General features: G+C 42.9%; 1 long non-coding RNA gene across 1 annotated transcript; it reads left to right on the forward strand.

Annotated features, from left to right (window-relative positions):
• Positions 1-2,086: 2,086 nt before the first annotated feature.
• On the forward strand, positions 2,087-19,438 carry LOC146834890 (uncharacterized). Its single transcript, XR_014960350.1, has 2 exons — positions 2,087-2,146; positions 17,207-19,438. It is a non-coding gene; the product is annotated as an uncharacterized LOC146834890 (long non-coding RNA).
• The last annotated feature ends 1,490 nt before the right edge of the window (positions 19,439-20,928 follow it).

The following is a 20,928-nucleotide window of genomic DNA, read 5'->3' on the forward strand; positions in this document are numbered from 1 at the left end:
CAGTGAGATGACTGGGAATGTGTGCACTAGCTGTGGCCTCATTGCTCTGAAACAACAATAGCGCAATTTCACAACTTTGCCCCATGCAATGTTAGAAATAGGGCTGTGTATGAAATGGCAAAGTTGTTGGCAGGCCTAAAGTAATGTCCCCCATCACATTTGGCAACAGAACATCTCATTGCATACCTACTCACACTCAACTGGGTGGACACAGCCTGCAGTGATGGATCACATTGATGCACATGGCAAGAAGTTGGACACCATACTCACATTGCTGAAGATATGTAAGAGCACAGGGCTATCAGCATCTATCCCAACCACAATGTCTGGCTCACAGAGGTGGAGCTGGCAATAGGGACTCACCCCTAACTGAAATGGGTCAGTCAGTCCCTCCCTGTACGGACAATGCTCATTGAGGCACACGATTTGTAATTCTAATTAACACTCATCACAGTTGAACACTAGTGTAGTTGAGTAGACTTAAATAGCATGTGTGTGTCAGTATGGGAAAGACAAGGGCAACAATATGCAGACCAATGCATCAGACACAAACAGACAGCATTTGGTCACGGTACAGTTCCACGTGACAGGCGTTGTGCATGTTCCTGGGATGTTCTGCCATTGCGTTGGTGGCAGTCGTAGAACCGGCACTCTTCTGACCTGCGTCAGTTATGTGGATGATATGCCACAGCTCGGAACAATGAGTCATATGTGTGTGCAACGTTTGGACGTATGAGTTGTTGTGTACGTAAGTGTCAATGGCATTCCATGCAAGAGTACCTTGAGCAAGGACTTCTGTGTGTGGGGTGTGGATACATTGGTCTTTCATTAGCACTGGGAGTCGTCATCATCTGCTATGGTATCTCTCTCAGGGGGTGCCTGCTGCATGCAAGACCCAGGTCGGAGGTGCAGATGTCCTTCCGCCTTATGTATTGATACAAAGGTGCTTCCATCCCTAATGTTAGTCTGACTACTGCTTGCATTCTGGAAATGTGATGTGGCTTTCGCGCTGCAAATGAGGCTAGGCCTTAGGTTTGTGGTGCACCAATAGCGATACACACACAACAGTTGGCATGTATGAGCCAAGAGCCGAGCGGTCTTGCACTCCTTGTACAATCCCTTCGTGCGCCACCACCCTCCGGGTGCATGCAACTTTGCAACATTGTCGATTGCGGGCCATGTGGCACCGACACTGAGACAGAGACACACGCATCAGTTGGTTTCCTGTCCAGTCCAGATATGAAACATGCCCAGAGCCCAGGGATAATTATTCACACCCCTACACTGGCCTGGCGTACGCCGACCCTGCCCACTCAGCTTACTTATAACGGGAGGACAACGTCGCTACGTGTCCCAGTTCTTCCCCACTTGGGGAGGTGACATGGCTGCGTCCGCCTGACATATCACGAGACTCAATCATAAAGGGTCCATGACTTGTGTTGCACAGACTTGGTGGCACAGGATACACTGCACAGGATACACTGAAGCCGGCACGGGCCTCCCACCACTGGACGGTGACTTTCGGTACACTGAGGTAGGGGCACCTTAAGTGCTGAGCGGGTGTGCAGCTTGCGATGATGCGCCGCCCTGGCGGTCCGGACTGGTAAGGATTTGTGTGAGCACTGCTGGACCGCAGTGTAGACCTGAGCCAGCGGGCAGCTCGGACCTACTGCCACGTGGTGTTGCCTCGCGGTTCACAGAGTTAGTGGCACCTAAAGAGCTGGGCGGGTGTGCAGCCTTTGATGATGCCGTGTGCACCAATATGATCTCTGTCATTGTGAAATCAAGACCCAGAATCACTTGTGTGAACTTGTGGCCCGTGGTGCGTGGCTGCATGATGTGAAGGCTGCCAAGGTTGCGGGCCTCGGGCTTGGAGCTTGCACCGGCATGTGGTGGGCCCTCTTGGAGACCCGCCGGTGGCAGAAAGTGAGCAGTGAGGCCTGGGTGCGTAAGGGCAGGCAATCACCGCTGGGCATTGGGAGGGGCTGGGGTGCAGCAGCCAGTGTGCGCAGGGGCGGGAAGCGATGATGGTGTGTGCAATGATATAAACTCTGCCATTCATTAATCTGGACTCTGTTTCAGATAAGGGACCTGGTGGACTGCAGTGTATACCGGCACGTGGTTGGAGACACACCGGTGGCAGCAGGTGAGCAGTGAGGCCTGGGTCCACAGTGTCTGCACTCTCTCTCCCTTTCCCCCTTTCACTGTCTCTCTCTTTCTCTCTCTGTCTCTCTCTTTCTCTCTCTCTCCCTCTCTTCCTTTCACTCTCTCCCTCCCTTTCTTGCTCTCTCTCTTTCTCTCTCTCTCTCCCTTTCTTTCTATCACTCTTTCTCTCTCTCGCTCTCTGTCCTTTGATGAGGGCATGACACACCTTCTTATCTTGAATTTTGTCTTGCAGTCTGTGACTTACAGATTGTCCAGAGAAGACCCTCCATGACTCTTCAAAATAGTTATATTGAGTTTAATTTGAATGAAAAATCTGTTTGGAAAGTCAAAGATGAATGAATGATTCTCCTTTTTCTGACCACACATGAATGTTAATTGTTGTAATTATGCAACATCAGGTGAATTGTTTTGTTCATGATTTCGTAAAGTTGATGTGAAATATCTTTGCCTGAGGGGGGAGTGCCTGGGGTAGGGCCCCGGGAGGGGGGTGTCCTGGGGGTGGTGGCAGTGGGTGTTGTGGCCCTCTTGGGGCTCCGAGCTGCATGATCAGTGGCTCCATGGCATCTGTTGTCCTTCAGGTGTGGCTCTGGGCTTCACTCCCTTTTCTGGTGCAGGTTATCGTCTGACTTAAAACCAGGTAAGAGCAGGTGTTAAATCCCTGTTGCTAATGCGCCTTATTGCATGTTTTGGGTTCTTATCGCTGATCTGGCTGTTAGTTGAGAATGTTGCACAGTGGTGTTGTTGCGACTTTTTGCACAGGAACACCTACTCTGCATATCATTAGCGTTAGTTGCCGGTGTAATCTGTGGCGATGTTTTTGCGGCTGCTGTCGCAGGAAAATTGGCGATTATCGGCTGTTAGCACCAGCTTGTGAATAGGGCGATACGTTTATCGCCACTTTGGCTGCGATAAAGTGCCGATAACTCGGCGATAAGTCCTTGAGAATATGCCCCTTAAAGTATAAAAACGACCTCTCTTTTATCTTTCATCAGAAGCATAGTTTGTAGACTATGCAGATCAAAAGAATCATTTATTTTTCCTATTCAAAGAACTTGGAAAACAAGATAACGTAAACAGGGTGAAAACACTAGTTTCTAAATTAGAAATATGGAAAAATAGATATTACAATTTTTAGAAAGGCGAGGCAGATGCTGATATTTGGCAAAGTTCGGATGAGAAAGAAAATAAGAAGAGAAAGGACAATTGGAGAAACATTCCTTTAACCCGACCTGGAGAACAGTCACACTTATCAGCAACAAGCACTGGCAAAGACGCGGTCTCACACATCCCCCAGTAATGTGTAATGTTATGTTAGTTTGTTGTACAGTAGTTAAATAAGCTATCTACCCACCTTCAAGCACTGGAAAGGGTTGATGGATCTGAGGAAGTGGAAGGAAGGAAGGATGCTGCATGTGAACAAAAACAGCATCCCTAAGACGCTCACATTACATCACAGAGCGCCGAAGGCGCGCCAAAGTCAAGCCCGTCTGCATCCGTCAGCGCCCAAAAGTCGCCCAGTGCCAGAAATCCTACATCTTCTGTAATACAATATAGTAGGATTGAGCTGCTCACCTTAAACACCGGTGAGTGCATTCCCCTTGTAAAAATGGCTCCTAGTGATATCTGTAAACTCAATGGGTGTGGGCTATGTCCCCTGAAACTTCCCCTGTTAGATGCCTTCAACAGTACGAAGCTTCAAATACGGAGGGACACATGGGTTCTATGCATCATAACCACGGTCTGGAGAGTGGCTTGCAAGGACAGTACACCCATCCAGACGCATTTTCCCACGATCTTTTAGCCTATAATACCTGTTCCTCATTTCTTAGCGGCAAGCTAATTAAGGGTATTCTACTAAACACCAGATCTATGGGAAAGCATAAATATGAATTAGCAGACCTAATTCATATAGCTCATCCTGACCTGGTGTTCCTCACGGAAACTTGGGCCAGCGAGACCTCTGACCCCGACTGGAATTTTGCGGTCCCCGCTGACTATTCAGTGGTTCATGTAGACAGAACTGGTACCAACGGTGGAGGGATCGCTATTATATATCGATCATGTCTCCAGAATGCGGCAGCGCGATTACTCCATGATCTGCCCAAACATCATCCAACCTCAGCAGTAATTAAACAGTTGCACTGGCTTCCAGTGGGCCAGAGCGTAAAGTTTAAAGCTCTCTGCATGGTGCATAAGGCAATCTATGGAGGTGGAGCTTTGGACATTCAATTGATGATTCCCATGTACCAACCCATACCTACCCTTAGGTCTGCTAACGTAGGGCTGGTTTGTGTCCCCAGAATTAAAAGAGCCAGATGGGGAGGAGCTGGTTTCTCCTATCTGGCCTCTAATCTGTGGAACTCTCTTCCAGAGACAGTCAGGCTGGAATCTAACAGGTTTCTCTTTAGGAAAAAGATAAAGACCTTCCTTTTTCCAAGACCCTAGGATTTCGCGCTGTATGTTTGGTCCTCCTAGCGCCAAGACGCCACGGCATAAGTGCGCTTTATAAATGTTTCAGTCAGTCAGTCAATGATAATACCTAGAGAGCAGGTCACAGGGCTCCTATATTAACTGGTAATATTTAAGAAAAAGAGGACATTACTGCTGTCAAAACACCATCACCCTGCAAAAATCCTATGATTACTGGGGGGCGAGTATGCTAAGCGTTGCTGCTTTCTGCAGGTGAGAGTGCTCAGTGAGTCAATGCACAGGCTGCAGCAAGCTGTGTACAATCTACAGGTGACATACTCAAATGTCAGGTTGGGCCGTTTTTCATTCTATAATTGTTTTAAAATAAGCACTTTTGAGTTGTGCAACAATATAATGGGTAAACGCTGCATTTGTGTAGCCCAGAGTTTGAGTAGTAAATAAAAAGCTGTTTCTGCCCTGCAAAAGATTACATAAAGTAACAAGATATGTGCCCACCATTACCACTGGGAGCATTCTTCCCAGTTCATTCATGCACTTGCTCAGTCAAACGTAAACAAACTACAGCCATCTTTTAGGCCAGCAATAATTTCAAATTCTTTTTCAACCATTCAGGTTCATTGTGGCAGCAACATCACACTTCTATACAGACAAACTAGGGTGGCAGAGAGTCCACAACCCTCAGTAGCTGTGCCTCCATCCACTAGTACAAGTTGTGCATGGAAGCTAACAAGAGAATGGAGCCTTCTCAGTGCCATTTTCTCAATTATATCTGGTGCAGCAACAGTGACCCTTAGAACTGGCAACAACCTACTGCAGTGTCCAGTCCTAAAGCTTTTGAAATTGACTAACTTTGTCTTATAAATGTCCATCTCAGCGACCCGCCGAAAGGACTTTTCAAAACTGAGGTTGCAACAAGATAGTACAGAGGGGATGGTGGAGAGTAGATTACTAAGAGGAGATTTAGGGGCATATTTACAAGCCCTGTGTGCCGCCGGAACGTCACTTGACACACAGGGCTTAGCCATGTCTACAAGGCCTTGTAAAGCCACCATGTGTGGATTTTCATGGCCGTGTAGAAATGGAATAAGGCAAAGCAGGGCAAGTCGCTACCTTGCCTTACTCTGCATCAAGAAAGCCTTCCAGGGGTGTTGCTGTGGGTGTTCCCATGCAACATTCATGGACTTTCACTCTGCCCTAGATTTACAATATCTCTTAAACCTGGGGCAGCGCTAAAACCTTGCGCCAACCTAGAGCAGGTATAACGAGGAGAAATGTTTACATTTCTCCTTGTTTTTTCCTGTTTCCATGTGTACTGCATTCTGCATAGAAAGAGGAAAACGCCTCTAATTATTGTTTTTGTGCAGGAGGTGTCTCTTCCTGCACAAAAACTATTATGCCAACAAATCACATACACTTGCACCATGGTGCAAGGCTACCTGCGTTAGCACATGGCTGCTAATTGTGCAGTGCATTCCTGCCCTTTCGAATTGGCGTAGGTCAGTGCCGCAAAATGACTTGCAGCCCTGCCCTAGGTCAATTCTTTGTAAGTGTTCCGCACATCTTTATTGACTTTGGATCCGTGGCTCCATATGCAGAAGGTGGTGGCCATTCTGTGGAATTTAGTTTGAAAGAGCAAAGGACTCTAAAGTAGTTTGTCCATGAAAGAGGGATTCGGATACCACTAAAGGTCTGCTATTGAGCGAGAGGCTAAGGTCTAAGGCAAGTCCAATAACATCGGTGGTACCCAAGTTGAACTGGCAGATTTCTAAGGAGTTTAGGTTGTGGAAGGATATGCATGTCAGCTGTAATTGATGATGGCTTGAGATAGAGCAGTACGATGTTAGTAATGTGGCATCAGAGCAAGGTCATATGTAGGTTTGCATAATGTGCATTGATCCTGTGAACTATCAATCACCTGTAATAGAGTTGGACCGTTGATTGAATGATAATGAAAAGGATAGATGCTTTAATAATCATCTTATTCAGGTTTCTCGTATGCTAAGTATGCCACCTCTGTGCTCTCCTACAGTGGCGCCGTTATCTCCCCGCTTTAGCAGCTACAGCAGGGATGGGGTTCTTTATGAGCCTTCTCTGTCGGATGGATGGATGGATGGACAGCAGAGTGGATGGATGAATGAATGGCAGAGTGGAGAATGTATGGATGAAGTGCAGAGAGGCTGGGTGTATGGATGGCAGGTAGGCAGAGTGGATGAATGTGCAGAAGAATGGATGGATGGGTGGCAGGCAGAGTGGATGGATGGATAGCAGAGTGGATGAATGAATGCATCTCCGAGTGGAGAATGTATGGATGGAGGGCAGAGAGGATGGATTTACGGATGGCTGGTAGGCAGAGTAGATGAATGGGCAGTAGAATGGATGGATGGATGACAGGCAGAGGGGATGGATAGATGGATGGATGGATGGATGGATGGATGGATGGATGGATGGATGGATGGATGGATGGATGGATGGATGGGGCAGAGAGGGTGGACGATGGATGGATTCATAGCTGGATGGATGGATGGATGGATGGATGGATGGATGGATGGATGGATGGATGGGTGGAGAGTTTATAGGCAGATTAAATGAGGAAAAAAGAATGATAGATGAAACAATCACTTGATGACAGAATATAAAAGTGAAACAGTGGATATCCGTGAGTGGATGGAAGGGTGAACGGATGAATGGATAGATGAATGAGACATGGGAACTCTACTAGAGAGGGTTAGGCTCACTTTCATCGCCTGCTGGGCGCCATCAGAGCTTTTATTTCAAAGTGGAGGGTATTTTTATTTCCTGACTAGGCGCCCCCCTCGCCTAGGGGAGGGGCGCCCTTAGTCGCACCATGAAACCCGAGCTTCAGTTGCAGAGGCTGGTTTGGGTGGCCAGATTTCGTGATGACGTGTGAGTACACGTTTGGAAACTGAAACCTAGTTCATTTTTGGTATATAAGGCAGCGTCCCTGGGGTCTCCTCCTCTTTGTCTCCTTGTCCCTTACTCTCGAATACTAATATGTGGGTGTGGCCACCTGGGGGACGAAAGCAACCACATCAGCAGATAACGAGGTTGTGACCTTTGCACATGCTTTTGACAGAGGATCTAGTTGTCACTCCTACCACACAGCAGCGGGAAAGGGATGGTGGAGATGGCTATTGTGCTGAAGCATCTCTGTGCAAGTAGAAAGGTGGTAAACAGAAGCATGCGAGTTCCGTGGAATTTCATGGACGTTTGGCTGTAGCAAAGAGCAAGCACCAGCGAAAAGGAGGCAGCCTCAGTGCTTCCTTTGGAAGCTGTAATTACATACGGCATTCGGAGGGGCTACAAGGTGCTCAGTAGGCGGGGTTTGCAGGCTTAAGATTTGTTGCTCACTGCGCAGGTTTAGAGTGCGCCTCTCCTATATGCCAAGACTTAAGACTTTGCGGTTTGAACATACTCGATGCCTGTGTCCCAACCCAATGTGTTCAGAATGGTTGGAAGAGACCTTCACTCTGGTGGAGTGTGTACCTGAAAGGGAAACTCCCGAAATGTATAAAATGGTATGTTCTGCCTTTGTGCATATTATAGTGAAGGCAGTGGACTCAATATCAGTGCATGTTTGTGTACTCCTTTTTCTTCATTAATTAGAACATTAAAGCCAGACCTATTGGATTCTGGTACCTAAAGCACTACAAAATAACACGATGACAGCAGTAAGTGTATATATACATTGGTTTAAAAAAAATAAGAAAAAACGGATTGCTTTGATTATAGAATGCATGTACTACAAAAAAAATTGAAGACGTAAAATAATTAAAGATTCGAGGGGCATATTAGCAAGGGCTTTATCGCCGCTTTAGCTGCACTTTTTGCAGCTAAAGCAGCGATTTTTTTATCGCCCTATCAGCAAGCTGTCACTAACAGGCGTTAGCGACAGCTTTCTGCGATAGCGGGCGGTTTTCCTATCGCCTTGCATGCCAGCGATAATTATCGCTAATGACATGCAAAGTAGGCGTTCTCAACTAAAAGCGACTGAAAACAGTCGCTAACACAATTTACCCCTATTAGTAACGCAGGCGAAGCGATAAAAAAAAGTCACGCTACGCGCGATTATCGCTAGTATTTAACACCTACTAAAAACATGACTTACCTGTTTCCTCAATGGGGGGTGGATTGTCAGGCTAAGTCCACCATGGCATTAATGCATGAATATCGCTGGATTTCCAGCGATATTTAGGAATTACGCCGCTTTCGCTGGACATTTTATCACAGTGGAGATAAACATTGCTAATAGCGTGTTATCTCCGCGAAAATATCCAGCGATAGGCGGCGATTAAAAACAAACGCGCTAAGCACGTTTTGCGATAAATATCGCAAGTTGTTGCTAATATCCCCCTAGTATTTACTGAAATGTAAACACTTCATAGGAGGTAGAACGATATACCAAATAGCCTATTGCATGAAGTGAGACGGAGACCGTTTCATGTAAAGGACTAGTAACAATAGGTTAATGTGTGTTGCGCTGTCTGGCCAGACCAAAAGAAAACAAAGCAGAACTTAGAAAATTTTGGAAAATTTCCAGTTTTTAGGGTTGGGTAGAATGTAGAAACACTGAAACACTGTGAATGTACTGGAAGCTTATTTGCGAGAATAATGTGAAACCAAAAGGGAGTCTTGCCAAGTAAGACAGAGTTGAATTACAGTCGGGGATTTCCCACACTGTAAAAGGCGTAGGCTTTAAGTAAACAGAGTCTTTTAGGTTGATAGTCTCTTGCTCTCAGTTGTTCATCAGTTAAAAAACATAAGATTAACCAAAGCACACTAAGATTTATTGGGAACTACTCTGCTCTACTCTGCCACATGTTCACATTAAATAGCCCCCGAATGCGACAGCTGCAGCACCGGTGTAACTAATATGGTAAAAATAAAGGAAATAAACCATTGTGCAACTTGTCTGAGTGTGATGTAGAGCAATGCTGACATCTGGTGGTTCCTCTGAGAATAACTAGACAATTGTTACGCAGCGTTTGTAATGTCGTATAAATCAGATAATACACATTTAAACGAATGTGTTGGTTTCACAGACGAATTAGCAATTGGAAACAATAATGCTCTGACACAGAGTATGTAGGTGACTGGTCCGATATGTTGGCGCCAAAAATGAAATAAAGTCAACATTAGGACATATTTGAAAGCAGGACACACTGATTGGCAACTTAACAGAACTGGTAGTATTCGTTTTTATGTATTTTATTTATAATATTTGTGAGTGTTTTTTTACAAGAACAGTTCCCAAAGTATTAAAAAGTGAACATAATCAAGACCCTAGCCATTGAAATAACTCAGTGGAAGTGCACAGCAGACTTTAATTTTTTTTTACATTAAAATACATTTAAATATTATTGGGCCTGTTCATAAACTCTCTTTTGTAGTACCCAACCACCAAAAAGTAAGGCCATTTCTATTAACAAACTGCACTTCTATAGTTAGTATAGCCAAAACTACCCAAAACAGTCACACGGACTGCAGCTCAGACTGGAGTTAAGTCCAGCTCCAAACATGGCAAACCACGAGTAGGGCAACATACCCACTAGAAAAGAACAGAGGCAAATCCTTAAATAGGAACCACATAGGAAATAATGTTAAAATAAAATAATTTATTGTAACTTTTTAAATATCATTTCAAATACTTTAAAAAGTATACATCAAATAATTAAATATTTTAATAACCATTTTAGTATAAAAATGAATGCAACTCAAATGAAATAACTAAAGTAATTTAAATTAATTATAAACATAATTTTAAAAACATAATAAATACATATGAACATTATATTTTAGGTTAGAATTATTTTGATCAATATTTTTTAAAATAATTGTAATTTAATATCAGTGTGGTAGCATTTTATTATTTTGTTCAACATTCAAAATTAATATAGAAAATTCACTTGTTTTAAGATTCAGCATACAGATATGTTTACTGTTTTTGTACAGTGCAATAAACATTTTTATTTTTCCCAATACTTTACCAAAAGGAGATCTCCGCTTAAGGGCCCGATTATGATGTCGAATGGACCTGAGTCCGTCCGACATTGTCCGGGAAGTGGGACCGAATGACCTCCTTTCGTCAGTCCCAACCCAGCAATTAGGTTGAGACCGAAAACTGTTCGGTCGCATTCTGACCGGAATTCATGCTCTCATTGTAAAGAGCAGAGATGCACCTCAAGGTGCCTGCCACTGGGTGCAGGGATCAACAGGGGGGCACCATAGGTGCCCCCTAGGCCACCACTCGGTGGCCTTTGCACCCATGGAGGCCCTGCTGGGGGCCCCCAAAGTCAGATTCCCAAAGTTTTTCTGTGTCGTAAAGGCCGGCACAGAAAGGCTGTGAAAATCTGCCATCGTAATCCCTCGGATGGAAAGTGACGGTCGAGGGATTACTGAAGGCTTTCCGAATGGTGGACGGGCTCTCTGAGCCCGCCGGAGACCATTCGGAAATCCGATTCAGATTCCCTTCCGACCGACCCCATCAAAATGGGACGGTCGGAAAGGAATCCGAGCAGCCGATTACGATGCGGTCTGAACGGCTCCGACTGACGGTCAGAGCCATTTCAGACCGCATCGTATTAGGCCCCTAAGTGTGAAAAGTTACTTGTAGTAACTTTATATTTGTTAATAAGGCTCCATCCCCTGAATTTAGGGGCAGAAACATGTGTGTCTACAATTTGTAGTAAATATACACTCGGAAATGGTGAATTGCTAAAAGTAAAGTTACTACAAGGTTTAAGAGTAAATGTACACATGTAGATTTATGTGACTACATATACATTCTGAATAAGCTCATAAGTATTTTATGATAGAAATGTATGAGCAATGATTTAAGTAGAGTATCATTACGCTCTCTTACAGTCCATTCATTTACTCTGTGGTGTGACTTCTTCTCACAAAACAAGCTCCCTGTTGCCCAAGGTAAAATTATCTTGCCCACTGTGAAACCTCCACACCTGTTGTAACACAACCCAGCTACCCCTCCCTCCCTGGATGTATCTTTTTTCATTTAAGCCTGTACACTGCTTTTCTGCCTTTTAGCTAGGCTTGTGCTATACAAATGTTACATGCATACATACATACATACATTCCGGCATTCACAGGACTGCAATCACCCTGTTCCAATTAAATATAGAGCTGAAACACATCTTTAAATAACACAACAATACATTGAAGTAACAGTCCCCTTCCACACTCAGAACCCAACTATCCTTCCTAACATTTTGACGGGCTCTTTGTCTTTGATCTGAGCAGAGCTCCACTGCTTTTCGGCTCAGTTTGCTCTATCCACATACCACATACTAGCAAGCTCACAGTTTCAGAGTGGGTATACAGGGACACCCTGCCACTTCCAATTCCACGTTCTGATTTGTGTCTTCAGAGAAGGTAGGGCCAGGTTATTAAATTCCTTGGGCCTCATTTATGAAAAGTGACGCATCACTGCGTGAAAACAGTGATGCGTCACTTTTCACTGCGCCTTTCCTGCGACTCCAATGATGCGTCATATTTACAGTATGACGCATCATGTCGCAAGGAGTCACAGATACGTCAGTATTTCTGACGTATCTGTAGGCGCAAAAGTGACGCATTGCTGGAGTGTGTCACAAAAGTGACGCAACTCCAGCAATGTGTCCTTTCACATGGGGCAAGCCCCATGTGAAAGGGCCTGCATCAGTCTTACGCCTGCTGTGAGGCAGGCGCAAGATATTGACGCATTTGCACCCTAGAAGTTGCGCAGTGAAATCTCGTAGATTTCACTGCGTCACTTCTACGATGCTTACTTACGTGGGAACGCCCACCCTGCATACATTATATCTGACGCAGGTATAATGTAGCGCAGGGGTTTACAAAGTGACGCATCTAGGTAGATGCGTCACTTTGTAAATATGGCGCATCATGGCGCATGTTTTACGCCACTGGTGCGTCACAAAAAGAGACGCACCGGTGGCGCAAAAGTGACGCAGGGGCTCATAAATGAGCCCCCTTGTCTTTTATAGGAACTGCTTTTCCTAGATAAAACGATGGCTGAATCTAAGGCTTGAAGTCAGCCTTGCACCCTGTCATTTTAAACACCAGGGACCTGCCATAGGAAGATCAGGAAAGGGTGGTGTGGGTCCTGCGCATGTGTCAGAGCTGAATCGACATTTAACTCCCCATGTTTCCCTTGCATGCAGTGCAGGAAATGAGAGGCATCCCACCAGATCTGGCAGTCATTATTGAGCCTGAATTGGGATCTGACTCCGCCCCAGGGCAAATATGCTGAACTCGTTCCAGTGTAATTTGCTGGTAATGGGACACATTCAGCAGTGTTGTGTTGTGTGGATGTTCCTCCTGCATGCACACAATCAGTGCACACATAGGCAGGATTACTTAGATCAAGCTACTTTACTAAAGTAACGCAGCACACAGGAAACCGGTCTGCACAGTTCCTCTGCCTACAACAAACTGACCTCCAACAGAATGCTAAGGACATTGGAATCACACATTGTAATTCCATTCCAAAGGAACCCGCTAAGCATACACAACAAAACACATTTCAATTAATTTAATACACAAAAATCCACCACATCCCAGCCCTTATACAATATAATGTACCAAATGAGAGGCGAAAATGAAGGAAAAAAAGGAGGGAAGAAGAAAAAATATAATAAAAACACAATTAAATACAAGAATGCTCAATTACTTTAACCCACTACATAATCCTTCAACCACCCAGGCAACTTCCTTCTTTTTTATCTCCAAATCTACAGATCAAGCAACTTTAATAAAGAAACCCCGTACACAGAAAACATGCCCGCACGGCTAAGAATACAAAACATAACAAGTAGCATCTACACATTGTCTGCTTTCGATTCGGAGCAGAAACCTTCAGGGGATAAGAGTGTTTCTTATTTCCCCTTCCTGATGATCCCAACACAAAGGCCTTACTTAGAGGGCCTCCTTTTCTTGGAGTGTCATCCTGAGCAATCTGGAGCCTACCACCTGGATGCCAATGAAATGGAGGCAAACAAAAGCCCCAAGCCGGAAGAGAAACTGTGATTTGGAGACAGGGTTTTGAGTTTGTTCAATCTTTGTATGTGAGATGTAAACATGCACTGTATTAATGTCAGATGGATCTGTCTGTATGAGTTATTAGATTAACAATGATTTAAATAGCATTTATTAATTTATGTTTTCATTTAATTTCTTTAATAGCTCTACACATTCCAATGTAGGGTGCCAAAGTGCTATACACACACTTATTTATACAGAAGCAATGAATCATACAAGTGTGTAAATCAATGTATAGTAAGGGGTGTGGCCAGATGGAGACATGCGAGGACACATCTCTGCTAAGCTCTGCTCTCTGAGAGCCTGCCAAGCCTACAACATGAACAATTCTGTCTGGCATTAAAGCTACAGTCAACTCATATGGGGCCTCAATAGTGGTTCAGAAAAAATATGCCAGCGGCGACTGAAAAAGAATCCTTTTGTACGTTCATTCTCTCAGAGACGCACAGAATGCCAAGGCAGGACAGACAGCACCATAGCAAATATACTGGGACATAGCCAACAACACTGCATTTTAGGTGGGCCAGCCTGAAGGGAAGACTCAAAGCCCACATCTGGGTGAAGAGGCATGTGGCCCCCAAACAATCTAAGACCACCAGTGTGGCCCGGTGGGAGGGACAGCCACAACACATTTGGCCTTATGGCGTTGAATCTGCCCTGCTGCCCATAACAGTTAATGATGTGGAGAACAGAGTACCCTAATTTGACCAAAAACAAAGAGGCCTGCATCTAAACCTACACTGTTGCCCCCTAGACTCTACTGGCGGCACTGGACTAATCGCCTAATCAGCTAAGGATTTTGAATGCTTCTTTCCTGAACTGGGTGACTATGAGTTTTCTATGTTGAACCAACTCATATGGAATAAGAGGTGGGGATACCAGCGAGGGCCAAAAGAGACTTTGCGCACATTGATCAGCTTTGTTACCATGGTTGGGAAGAGCACGAAAACCCCAAAGGCCACCTCAATTAAAGAAATGCTGCAAACCCAGAAAACAGACACTCCCCATGTCAGCTGAGCTCAGACCTCTGCCCCACCAACCAATGGAGCCATTAATTATGAAAAGATTTAGCGCCTGATTTAGATCTTACCGGACTTTTGTTGTCCCTCTGCGGCAGAATTTACAAGTACTCCATTGAGCTGACAAATTCCCACCCACCATATTTAGATGTGAGCTGGCTGATCCACCATCGGCGTTGATCGCCTGTTTTCCGTTGCGTAAATGGTTCACTGCTGTCAACGCGGCAGACTCCTCTGCTGGCTAATATTACTCCATCACCATGGCAGGATTGCAGTGTGCATATTTAGATTTCACAGTTCTGCTGGCGTTGTTCTAGCTGTGGTTTGCTGACAGAGTGATTCTGTTGCAGGATGCGTTCAACATTGTACCATTCTTGTGGGATTTGAATGAATGATAGCATCACACACCTGATGTGTTTTGACTAAGTGTTTCCACCTGCATACCACACTAGAAAACACTCTCCATTTCATACCATGATCCTTTGCTATTACACAGTAGCAGAACTTTGTTCCTGAGCACTTTTTCAGTGAACTCAGGTGTTTTTTTCACTTTCTCTGTATGTTGTTCATTATTTTTTTTTAATATCTTGTGGGTTATTACAATCATTTAAGTTTAACATTTCATAATGGCAGGGAGGAGAAATCCACGTTTTACGGAGGGACAATTTTCAGTCATGCTGTATGAAATTATTAGAGTAGAGCCACAAATGTTTGGATACAACTATAGCTCAGAAAAAGCAAATGTGGGCCAGATCAGGTGACAGAGTGAATGCTGTAGCCAGCAACCTGTGCACACAGGAGGAAATAAGGAAGAATGGAATGGCCTGTTGGGAAGAGTAAATTCCCTGGCCTCCAAGCATCACCTGGAGGCCCAGAGGACTAGTGGTGGTTCTTCCATCTCCCCCTTACAACTTTTTCCCTGGGAGGAGAAGGTCTTGCAGAACTTACATCCAGAAGGCTTGTCAGGAATCCCTGGTGGAGCAGAGACTAGAAAGTTACACTTTTGAGTATGTCACTAAACCTAAATCTCCTTTAGATTTTAATTTAGCTGTTGCTTATGTGTTTTGCACCTTTTAAAAAAATATAAACCCCAATATAAATTTACTTATTTTGAATTGTTTTAGAAAATTAGTAGCAATAGTGTTGTTTCTCTCGCTTTACTAATTGTATATATTAGTTGTCAATGTGTTTTACTTGATGTTGCATTTTCTTGCCTTGTTTCTCTGTTTGTCAGAATCGATTATGAGTGATTTAACATTACAGGTCTCAATCTCCATTTAATTTCACATGAGATTATGGTGCATGTAAGTGTTTTTTTTACCTAATATCATGTTTTATATATGTGTTTCATATTGTAAATGTCTGTTCATTTTCACTGCATATATTTTTCTAGGTATGTTCAACTTACAATTTTGAAAGTGTTGTTAATTTTATTTATTTATTTATATAATGTTTTGTATAGCACAAACAAGACCCCGAAGGGTATCAGAGCGCTTCACAGTAGAGGGGGGACGTTGAAGAGAGGGTAGGGAGGCTAGCAGGCCGAGCTAAACAAAATTGTACATAGATGCTAGCAAAACGTTACATAATAAGGTAGGCAGAGAAACATAGACATTACAATTGTAAGGAGAGAAAAAGAAAAGAAAAAAAACATTTTGCAAACAGACAGGCCATGATTCAATTAAGGCAGGAACTTGTTCATTAGAATTTATTTTACTTCATGTTTGAACACCGCCGTGTACGGGATTCTGCGAATTTCAGGTGGGAGAGAGTTCCAGATCTTGGGAGCTGCGCCAGAGAAGGCTCTGAGTCTCGTTTTCTTTTTGGGAAAAGTCTGAGGTCAATGTGTAACTGAAATGACTACAACTACCATGATGCCTTGTTTTTGTTTTGTGAACATAATATTGCAATGTTATAATGACCATTCTGTCTTTTCTGACATATTTTCACATATGTTAAAGTATTATGTATTTATCAATCTCCATTGTTTCCTATGTCTTAAAATGTCCGTTTTTGTTTAATACTGTAAGTTTGTACTTACTTGTTATTTTACTGAATTGGTATGATTTGTTTCTCAAATCAAAGTAGGATGTCTAAAAGATTTAAATGTATGTTATGTTGTATGCTGTAGATAAGTTGTTTTGATAATAAATGTACTTTGCAACTTTTAATATGTTGACGAATGCTATTTATCCATATAAGTTGTTTAATATTCAGATTTTTACCCTGCTGGGCCATGGAATGGTTTATTTTGCATTTCACCTCCCTACTGGGTTGTGCTGAATGTTTGCTAAATTATATATACTTCCTAATTTTGTTTCCTTTTCAGAACATCATATCACCTGCTTTTTAGAAGTAGTTGTGTCTGTAATTTAAACATAGTTTCTAATGTATTACAATACTACTCAAAGGATATTCATTATATTAATTAACTTTTTCCTTTTAGGTTGCTTCTTTTTTTGCATCTAAATCATTTAATGTATGATTTTTTACATATTTGTTCTTGTTATTTATAATAGGCCGAAAACAACCATCTGCCACTGCTAATGATGATACCTCTACTCCAGCCCTCAGTGAGGAATTCACTCCTCCAAGTCTGGATGATGAGGAGGAGGCCGGTCCATCTGGTCTGCCTGGGCAGACATCTACAGTGAGTCTCACTCGGCCACATCCACACACCCCACCCCACCTGTTACCACAACTCAGCCTCTGGAACATCAACCCAATCTTTTGCCCCCCGGTCGTGGCTGCTGTTGATCCAATACAATCACCTCCAGTTCAGCCAGGAACCAGTGGGATGGGCCACACTGGGTAAAGGGCACAGGGTAGTGGGGATAGGGTTCGTGGGAGGGAATATGTGGGACAGCAAAGTAAGGCCACTGTGTTCATTGTCACCCATGCCACCATCGACCACGTCTTGGGATCACTTAATCAGCACCAAGAGATCTGGGAGACGCACCAATTGCAGAGGGAGCATAATGATCAGATGGAAAATCTAAACTCAGATTTGGGATCCCTGACTAGGGAGCTGTAGGACTGTTTGACCCATATGTGCAGGACTTTTCCAGCAACATCTTCTCCTTTCTGTGGTCCAACAACATCTGGGATTACTACATGCGCCTCAGCAACAGAAAGTGAGGTCCTGCCACAAGAAGAAACACCTGCACCCACCTCAGTCCCTGTAAATGTGGATCCAGCCGTCCCGCTCAGGAGGGGACGTTCATCCGAACCACCAGGAGAGGATGGCAAGACCTTCACCACCACCAGCAAGATAACTTAATTTCCTCCAGTGTGTGACTACCATTAACTCTATGGACTATTTTCTAGACACATTTACCTTTTTGATGGCAGTTATATTTCGGACTTTGGATTTCAAACAATTTTGGCTCTTTAATATTAGTTTTATTCCCCATTGTTGATTTATCATGTTTTTTGTTTGGTTTGTTGTTTACATCCTCAACAGAAAATAAGTCTAATGCAATCTTAACAAATACAATTCAATCACTGTACAAGTTGCCTTTGTACAAGATCTGTAAATCCAAAGTGCATGTGTCTTTCACAGGATCAACCCATGTTCCCTTTGCATTTCACAACAGCAGCATATAACTGCAAGTGTCACAACGTTGAAATGTCCACATGAAGATAACATGGAGAAGGAACCTAAAACAGATAACATATTCTCTTTTATTTGTATGTTATAACAAAATAGACACATTACAAATGACAAATTATGAGCTCATCTTTTCCAAGAAGAATCAAAGAGAAACAATCTAAATAAACACAGTAGTCAATGTTTCAAAACTTATATCAACAAACATCTTTGCCCTAGATTTACCTTAACATGCCCACTCACAAAAATATCTAGCACAGACTTTTATTCTCATTAGATTAAAAGTTGGTTTTAAATGTAATGTCATAATATGTGAATATATACTTACACTCATGTGAAGAAGTTGTCAATAACATCTTGACGTAAGTCAATTCCTTCCTATTCACCGCTATAATGTTCATGTGGCATTTCAACATTCTCACCTGGTGGCTCCTCGTGATCTTCTTCTTCTGCAATGTATGGGTTTTGCCATCGCAGGGCTATGTTGTGTAACATGCAGCTTGCCATGATGATTTTGCACACCTTGAATAGAGGAGGACTACACCTGTCTTATCCAGACATCGAAATCTGGCCTTATAGTAGCCCAAAAGCCTGCTCCACTGGCCTCTGTGTTGTTACATGGGCCTCATCGAAGCAGACTTCACCAGGCATTGTTGGATTCCTCAGAAGTGCTAACAACTGTGGTCAGTTAGGATAAGCTGAATCTCCAACATGAAATGAAAAATTAAAAATCCCAAATTTCACATACAAACAACGTATATACATATTGTACTTACCAACAAGCCAGGCCCTCTCAGGTCCAAGTTGTGACATTTTCAGGAGTATGGTGTGTTTCTGCAGTACAAAGGAATAATTTGTAGATCCTGGAAAACGCACACACACACTTGTGATATGCAAATCTAGTAAGCAAACAACTTGCACATTGATTGAATGGAAGTTTTACAGATTGTGGTAGACATGTACTCTGTTATGTGGTGGCACCAAGGCAATATGTGTGCCATCAATTGCTCCAACCACATGTGGTAGGTGACCCAAAGCATAAAAATCTCCCTTCACATTAGCAAAATCTTAATTTCATGGAAACTGTATGAAGCTGTTGGTGTGTCTCAACATTGAATAAAGAACTTCTTGTAGAACAACACAGAAACTTGGTTGTAACATTCCACCAGATACCGGAACAGTGTATTGGAATGGTCATGTGGCCACAAAAAGGAGGACTGCCATTAATTTCACCATTGGTGTAATTGCTTTGGGATTCCAATCTTGAGGCAGAAGATCTGACTTCAGCTGATGACATAAATCGAAAATAGTTTGTCTATCTAATCGGAATGTTTTGATTATATCTCATTCTTCCACAGTGGCAAGGTCTGGAAATGGTCTCAGAACTTGAGGCTATTGTCTCATCACTCTCCCTGGGTTCATATGTCTGCAGTTAAAAAAATAAAATATTGTGTTATGAATTTTGTTAACGTATTTTGGAATTAAAACATACATTTCATTTAGTTTTAGAAAAAATATTTCTTTACATAATTAAACACAAGTTTAATACATTTTTTTAATAACATTTTTTTACATGTCTATTTTTGGGTAAAATTAAATGTGTAAATAAGGCATGTTAAATGTATTCTTTACGCAGTCCTATTTTTAATATATTTAATTTTTAATTCTATCAACGTAAGTGTATACATAACCATGCAACCATCACATTTAACCACAGTAATGCACTACATTATACTCTTTTTGTCAAAACAAATTAATAAAATTAGCCTTTTGCATATGTAAACAAACTAGCCACCATTTTGAGTGCTGATGACGCACTTAACATTTGAGATTCTAAAATGGCGGACGCCTGACCTCGCCATCAGGACATTTCCAATGAGATGGAAGTCGGCGGTAGTTACCCATGTAGTAGGTGCGAAACTCCACAACGGACACAGCCATACGTAGCATGTGTGAAAGCAATGTACAAAAGTCAACGGATGTGTCTGTCTCTGTTGACGATCTCACACATCATGTAGGTGTACGCAGCATTTAAAAAAAAGCTCATATGCCTCCCTCTGTGCGACCAACAACACCTCCTCAACATTTGCTGCTATTTCTCACCTGTGGGAGCCACAATGCCAGCAAAAGCAGGAGACAGGACGCCAAATGTCACGCCAGAGGAGCTGGGCCTGCTGGCTACTGAGGTCCTGTCCCTCTACAGTGTACTCTGTGGATCACCAGAGAAAAAGGTACATGTTTAAAATGAAAATGTAATTCTGCCTAACTTTTTTTTTACATTTATATACAGGCTAGAATGCCCCTTTTAGTTCCTTGGTGAAGTGTAGTGACTAAAGTGAAGTCTTTTTAAATGACCTAGAAATAATATGGTGTGTATTTTTAAACATGTTATAATTACATTATTATGTGTTGTGTTTGAAGGGCAATTTTTTTGTAATGTGTGTATATATATCTATATATATATTTTATGTACAAAAGACGCAGCAGTCCGGTGCTTGGATTTCAGCAACTTACGGCATTCAGTTCATTGGTAATGTGTGACAAAATTATATTTGCAGCGTTTTTTAAAGTTCTATTTATTCCGGTATAGTACCCTGAACTTGATTCGATGTTCCTTCTCAAAATATATAC

This window comes from Triturus cristatus, chromosome 4_2, assembly GCF_964204655.1.
Source record: "Triturus cristatus chromosome 4_2, aTriCri1.1, whole genome shotgun sequence".
Lineage (NCBI taxonomy): Eukaryota > Metazoa > Chordata > Amphibia > Caudata > Salamandridae > Triturus > Triturus cristatus.